The sequence below is a fragment of the Vidua macroura genome, chromosome 1 (genome assembly GCF_024509145.1).
Source record: "Vidua macroura isolate BioBank_ID:100142 chromosome 1, ASM2450914v1, whole genome shotgun sequence".
In the NCBI taxonomy this organism is placed as follows: Eukaryota; Metazoa; Chordata; class Aves; order Passeriformes; family Viduidae; genus Vidua; species Vidua macroura.
The window spans coordinates 141682558-141690368 of NC_071571.1; the positions used below are offsets into that span (position 1 = coordinate 141682558).

The 7811-nt window shown below is 41.0% G+C and overlaps 1 long non-coding RNA gene across 3 annotated transcripts; it reads left to right on the forward strand.

Annotated features, from left to right (window-relative positions):
- The first annotated feature begins 2696 nt into the window (after positions 1–2696).
- On the forward strand, positions 2697–7519 carry LOC128804322 (uncharacterized). 3 transcript variants are annotated; one of them, XR_008436012.1, is made up of 3 exons: positions 2697–2831; positions 5015–5085; positions 7482–7519. It is a non-coding gene; the product is annotated as an uncharacterized LOC128804322 (long non-coding RNA). The 3 variants fall into 3 exon arrangements; XR_008436014.1 differs by lacking the exon at positions 7482–7519 and adding an exon at positions 6172–7457; XR_008436018.1 differs by lacking the exon at positions 7482–7519 and adding an exon at positions 5208–5270.
- The last annotated feature ends 292 nt before the right edge of the window (positions 7520–7811 follow it).

Sequence of the window (7811 nt, forward strand, 5' to 3'; positions counted from 1 at the left end):
CCTGGCTTTTGGCCAAACCTGTCATGGGGAAGAATCATGTTGTAATGCAATAGCATCCTGACTCTGCAGGATGCTGTTTGATCTTGCCTGTATAGATGGAGCTATGTCCTTGCTATGACAGCATTATGGCAATGTGCTGCAGCCCTTTGAAGATTAGGGATTTTCTTCATTGTTGTAAGTTGTACTCCTTGCTGGAAGGAGACCCATCCTGAGTAGAGACAGAGAAATCTTGGGAAAAGCGGAACTAAATTAGGGAACACCTTCTCATAAATCTCTGTCCTCTAAAGAACAAGAGAAAATTTTGCCAATGCCCTTTGCATTCTGGTCCAACAGTGGTGACAGCTAACAGACACTTCTTTCCCCACTTCCCTTCCAGACACATCTGCTGGGTCCTTTGAACCTACGGCCTACCTCCTCCTAGTGCTCTGGATCAACAGCTAGTGGCTTTTCCCTAGATTCACCCTCTGGTGTCCCCAGCTGATGGATGTAGCACGGCTTTCTCTGTCCTGGTACCCAGGACAGCAGGAATTTGTATCTCTCCTTTAGTTACAATTCCTCATAACAAAGGAAAATATGGGCATGTTAATAGTTTCTTTTATTCAAGAAACATGGGTGAAAGTATTGAAGGCAGGTGAACATCAGTCATTGAAGAGACCTGTAACATTTTTACTGCTTCCTCAAAACTACAAAGCCATTCCCAAGGGACTTGAGCTCAAGTCCAGGCCTTAGCTAGGGATACTTCCATGGCATCTGTGCACCAACACTCACAGTCCATAAAAAGAGGATACCACCTCACCCCTTCCTGAGGTTTCATTGTTATTTTTAGAATGGAGCAATGGAAAACAAAAACTTCAACTCCTTCTCCAAGCTGCCTTTATCTTGCATCCTGCCTTTGAATTTGCTGAGCTGCTCTAGCCTTTCTCTTCCAGAGGAAGTACAGGGCCATGTGTTTCAATGAACTGTCACTGTTGGCCTTTTAAGAGGTAAATTTATGCCCCTTTACTCCATTTCAGACAAACAGTGCAAGCCTAAGGCAAGCTTGAAGATTCAGGAGGCAGAATCGCATGTTCCCTATCGGAACTCCCACTTGCGCGTTCAAGTTTACAGGTACACATGAGAACTGAAGAGGCTCAGAGTGATGGTAACTTATGTCTGTGGCCTCAAAGGGAGGTTTCAGCCCTTTGGCCCTCTCAGCTTTTTGTCCATTGCCAACCCAACAAAGAGTTGCAAATGGTTTTCCATGTGCTGATGCCTTGTCTGCCCTCTACAGCTCCAGTGCCACTTCTGCCCTCAAAAGCAGAGTGGCCTTTCAGCTGAGATCTGTTGGGAATACCTGAGTTTGGAATATGGGGTGTGTTAGCAGCCTGGTAGTGCCTATTGTGATATCATCCCTCTTAGGCAAAAGACTTGTCTTTGTGGTCTCCATTTATAGCTGAACAGGTGGGAAACCGGAATGCCAGACTTTCTTTGCAGAAATATTTCAGTCTCATTCAAAAGATGGTGTTCTGTGCAAAGCAATGAAAAACAAAGGATGCTACATTAGATTTACCTGTGAAGAAGACCCTGAAGACAAAAGGTCACTAAAAATAAAAAGGATAATTCTATAAATACAATTTTGTATCAAAGCAAATGATGCTGTGACCATCAAGACTTGCTTCCTGTCAAGTTTTACTCCTGTGATATCTACTAAGGGTTGTGGCTCTGCTGATCTCAGTTAGGAAACTCATTTTAGTCATCTTTTGGACTCTGTTTCAGGCAGTGCTTGAAATACCTTAATATTTTGGAAATTTCTCTATCACTCTTATTAATTTCATAGAAACTGGAATGGGAGTTAAAAAACACTGACCAATTAGAAAAAAAAAAAGTTAAAATAGAGGAGGTAAAAACAACTTGCCAGAAGTTAAACCGACAAAATGAAAAACACTTTTGAAAAAATACTCTTAAAAATTAATTAGAAGTGCCCATTGCAGTCAATCCCCTTTCATATCCCAATATCTTAGCTGGTTTTTGCCTGTGTAATGGAATATCTACATTTTTAAATGCCAATGAAGTTTAACAACTCTTAGTCACAGGGAGTTGCAGGCAATTAATAATGATTCTGGCATAGTGAAAGCTTCCTCTTACAAATATTTTCACTTTTTTCCATCATTAATCTTGGATGATCTGTCCACGTCTCTATCTTCTCTCTTCCAGGAGCTGGTCTTCCCCAGAGCAGCTCAGCAGTTGTGTGGGTTACTTGAGCTGGCTGCAGCAGGGAGGGCAGGGCTGCACAGTGCTCGGAATCCTTAGCATGTGTCTGCTGCAGGGAACCCCCATCTCATTTGGTGTCATTTGTTTTGTCATCTTCTGGGTGGCTGGCCAAACCCCTCAGCAACTGGGCATTGTTTCGGTAAATTAAGTCAGGAACCAAATTCCCCAAGGTGTGGAGGTACGTAGAGCTCATTCGTGGTGACATGTTATACTTGCTCATCTCTAGCTCTTTCTCAGAAACAGAGAGGAATAACTCATTGAAACAAAATCTAAAAGGGTTTTTAAAAATATTTTTTACCTTACTTTCTGTCTTCCTCTGTTCCTACAGAAACCAGGAGCCCCTCTGATATTTATTTCCCCATTTCTGTCTTGATAGGGGATAAGCACCCAAGCAGCACCTTTTGTGGTGCAGAATTAGGCTTGTCTTACTGTACATGCCACAAAAGGGGCTCACAGGCATCTCTACAGGGTATAAATAGCCCTGAGGCCGTGCTTAAGTGTCAGTTCTCTTTCTGCTCGTGTTTCTTGACTATATGAGCACCTGTGGGGCTGCCTCTGACTTGGCCCATGTAGGTCTCCAGGTAAGTCCTGGAAGTTTGGGGGAACACTTCCCCACAGGGTGGATGGGCTCCAGCACTTTATGCCTGGCCAAAACCTTCTATGTCCATAGGCTGAGTCTTCATATGACCTCTGCTCAGCAGGCCAAGCGGCTGGAGCACTTTTCTAGGAAAGCCCATTGCTGTTCAGCAGAGGAGAAATGCAATGTGAAAACCTGAGCTCAGACCAAGGTCCTGACAGTGGTTTCCACACTCTAGGCTGAATCTATTTGGTAATTCAGGTATCAGGCATGGGATGATCCTTTCCTCCTGGTCCCAGGTGTCCTTGGGTGTCCTTGGGTTGGGTGGACTCAGCCAAGTGCACTCTTAACTGCCTGCTCTGCTCCCTTTCACCTTCACCCAAGACAGGTGGAGGAGAGCAAGAGAAACCTCTCCCCTGTGGTGGGGTGTCCCATCGACACCTGGCATGGACAGGGATAGTCAGAAACCACTGGAAACAGAGCAACCTGGGAGGAATCTGCTCCCTCACACAGCTGCTATTGCCTAACGTGAGCTTTGCACAACACAGTAATTGCTTCCAACTGACTCACAGCAGAGCTGGCGAGGGAAAGTTCACGTCAGGAAGGGCGTGAGGCTCCTGCGTCGGGGACACGGCATCGCAGAGGTCCCCAGATGGCAAAGGAGCTGGGCAGAGAACAGCAAGAGGTGGTTCTCCACCGAGAGTCCCAGGGAGAGCCCTGAGTAAGAAACACAACCAGACCCCTGCTGTTCCGAGAAAAGGAACACAGCAGATCCCTTTCTCTGCATATTGTGTGTGGAGGGCTCACTCCTCTGTCCAGAGAGGGCACTCTGATTGCAGATATTTTAAGAAATCTGCAGAGGCAAGTGATAGCATGGCTGATTGTAAACTATTACTAATAATAACTAAGAGCGTTTCTTACCTTTGATCTAAGCTGTGAATATTATATGAACTCAAATCAACAGTATTTGAAAATATTTGAAATCTGTTAAAAACAGACTCACACTTTTCTCTTTGTCTGGTGCTACTGGCCAAAAACATTATCAGTCCTTAATATTGTATCCATTAAAAAGAGGATAAGTGACAACATAAAGGCAATATGCATTCAGTCTTTATTTACACAGGCAAACATTAGGATTTACTCATTCTTGGTCTGCATTTGTTGTAGTCCTACTTAAACTGACAGAGTGAAACCAGGTTTCAGATGCACTGTGATCGCCCTACAGCTATAATGTAACAGTTTTGAGTGAGATGAGTTTTGAGAGACAGGATTTTTTTCACTAGAGTTGTGATTTCTGACACTACCCTTTCCAGAGATTTATAATATCAGTGGGATGGTGCTTTCTTTCTTTTCTTTTACTTTTTTCTTTTTTTTTTTTTTTTTTTAACTGGTTTATATATGAAAGAGGCAGTGTCCTTTTCTTTTATTTTCTGTTCTTTTTGCTACAGCTCACTGGCTGCTTCCCTTTTTTCCCAGCCTTGTAGTATTTCCACCCTCCTCTCCCTTCCCCCAGTCTACCACAGTGTCAGTGAGAAACAAAACTGCTGAAACCTGAGCTTTCTGGCTAGAGAAGATGAAGAATGAGAGGAGGTGGTAATTAAACCCTCCCCCATATTATTCATGCAAAGGAATTGTCTTTGAACACCACTTCATCCTGGGAGCCTCTCTGAGTTCAAAGAGAAAGTTGAGTTGTTGTCATTCTGGGGCCATAATCTAATCACAGTGTCCCCCTTTGATTTAAAAATCTTCTTAGGAGGTGGCAAATATCTCTCCCTGTCTACCCTTTCATATTTTATTTTTAATTTTTAGTCTTAAGAATGTGGTTCTTTTTTGTTTTGGCATTTTTCTTGTCATACAGAGTGTTATCACCCAAGTTAGACTGGTTCCTGTCACTGGCTACGGTTTAAGAGATCTAATCCTTGAGCAGTATCAAGAACAGAAAATTTTCTTGTCTGTAATTGCAGACAATTCTCTGTATGCAGGATAAGACCAAAAGGCTCCCCAAGAGCCTCCATCTTCCAAGGTATTTCCAGATTCATGCTTTCAGAAGCAGCTCTGGTATTAGTGGTGCTTCTTGGGACAGGCATCTACCATCTACTGGGACAGATTTACCATTTTCAATCACTTGGCAGCTAAAGAGCACTGAATGTGTTTCTTAATTCTCTTCTTCTCCTGTTTGCTCTGAAGAAGCCCAGCAAAACATCTCTCAACATCAGTCCATTTCCACAGAGACCACAAATGCTGCCACTGACACACAGGTATGTGCCCACACATAGAAAGTAGGACACAATGATCTTAGCAGTCTTTTCCTTTTCAAGGTTATTCATGATATGATTCTCTGATACACACATTTAACATGCTTTGTGTTTTTCCTTGTGAGGGCTGTTCTGCATCAGCAACTTGAAGCAGATAAAAATCATCCATTATGGTTTCTGAGATTTTCAAGTAAAAGCTCCAGTGTTACTCAAGGGGTTGGTGAGATAGGGCCTATTCCCACTTCCACCAGTAATGTTCCTCCAGATGATGTCCACCCTTGCTGTCAGAATTTATTAGGTCTGTTCAGGGCACACATACTTGTTCAAGGTGTCCCTGCAAATTCTTGCAAAGTTCAGAGTCTGCAGATAAAGGCAAAATTAAGTTACGGTCACTGCAGGCTGGGGTGTTTCTGACCACATGCAAGTGTTTGCATGGTGAATCTTGGCTCCCTGGCAGTGTAGTGATGCTGAGGGATTGCCTGTCCAATTGTAAGTGTGAGCACCTGGGCTGTGTGTCTTGTCTGAGGCAAGATTTCAGGACATCTGAACACTGCCCTTTAATTCTACTATAAAAAATGTTAAAAAAAAAAAAAAAAAAAAAAAAAAAGGATACTTATGTTGTGGATAATAAAAAAAACTTCAGAAAAAAATCAAAAATCAAAAATAAGAAAAATAATGACATAAAGTAGATTTCCCTGTCAGTTTAAAGCTTTCAACACATGGCATCATTTCAAAAACACCAAATGCTAGTAGCTCCCCTTAGCCCCATATGGCTCTGCTCAGTAGACACACTTAAAAAATCCTTACCCTTTCTTTAGATATCTAAATATACACCCGCCACACTTATTTTTAACATCTTGTCTTAGATTTTTGGTTCTAACAATTTTTAGATACAGATTTACAGAAGAGTGATAATTTCTTCCAATCTGGTCAAATCTCTTTCGTGCTGCTTATATTATCATTTTAAAAGCTGCTAAGTAGTTTTTGAATATACGTCTCATATTTGAGTTCATCTCTGCTAACTTTGTATATCTAAGTATTAGATATTGAGCTCAAGATGGTCACTTAGATTCTCTCACTTTTCAACAGAGAAACATAGGCACTGACAATGGCTGTTCATCCCTTCCTGAGGTTGCTTGGATAACTATTTTGTGAGGAATCTGGAGTGATAATGTTTAAAGTGCCTAATTCTTAGGCAGCTAAATGAGAAGAAGCTTATCCTTCATACCCTTCATTAAGAACTGAACCAGTTCAGCTAAAATGCTGCATAATTATTACATAAACTATCTGATATTCCCAAATGCCAGTGGGGCACAGCTGATAAATCTCTGCCTTGTTTCCTGCTTCCCACGTGAAAATGGCCAGGCTAAACACTGGCTGGTTTTGAATTAGAGCAGCAAGAAAGGAAGATCACCTGAGAGATGCCTCCCTCTGTGTAAATGTGTACTCAAATACACAAGAAAATAATATGAAGGAGAGCAGATTTTGCAGTAGTCTAGTTAGAGATTAGTATTTGTATTTTTTAGATAAGCCCCTTCATATAGCTGAATAGCTCTTTTTTTCTGGCAAACTGGTAAAGCTTGTCTTTTTGTGTGAAATACACCATAACTTGCACAATGAGGTGAAAGTCTCATAAACAGACAGTTTGAAAGAAAGTAGCTGTCTTTTGCTAAACAGATGTGGGGTCAATTTCAGATGTCAATAATAAAAAAATAAAATGCTTGAAAACAGGGAAATAAATAACTGAAAAAGAACATGGAAATTCATAATTTTCTGTAAATTAAGCCAGGCTGTTAGAATCACAAATTCTGTATTTAGTAACAGATATTGCAATTCTGTGGAAGCTGGTTGTCCTTCTCTTAGGTGATGTTTATCTGCACAAAATACACATGGAAGGATACCAAAGTGTGGTTCTTGAATATCTCTGTAATTTTATGTTGGTCAGTTTACAGACAAATTCAGGATGCCCTGACCTAATCTGAATGAATTCAGGCTATATAAAATCACATAAACATCCACAGTAGAAAAAGCGGTATTCTGTTTAGAATAAAAACAAACCACAGCCAAATCACCCCACTTATAATCGCTACCCCAGATTTCTGGTTTCCATTCATAAAAGCCAAATGAATGAAAAGGCCAGGTTATTGAGGTGGCTTCCTGAGCCACACTTCCAGCATAACATGACAAAGGCTGAATTTGTGTTTAGAATTGGTAGATTCAGTGACTCCTAATCCAAGTTGTGTGTCTGGTTCCTTAAAATGACCACCACAACTATGATCAGCAATTGCATCAACATTAGACAATTTTGCGATGTGTAATGTGGCTTACATCTGTGGCTAGAAGGCAGGAAAAACTAATTTAATAGTCACTGTTTTGCTTTTTTTTTTTTTTTAAGGTAGAAAGCAATGTAAAAGCCTTAAATAAAAGGACCTCAAACCACTTATCTTTCCAATTGTGTTTATTTGTTTCAAGAACAAATACAAAATGGCTAAATCTTACCATTATTTTTGCTGACCATTATTTTTATATATTGGGTATGTTTCCTTTGTGCTCCATTCGTTGTGATTAACACTGCCATAAAGAAAGCAAAGCCATGATTATTACTACTGAAACTGGAGAAGAAAATATCTCCTGATTGAAGTAAGGAGAAAGTTTCACAATACACCATGGCAATTCATTGTGTAACTTGGAGCAAGCAGCTTTAAATTTGAGTGGAGGGTTATGGGGCT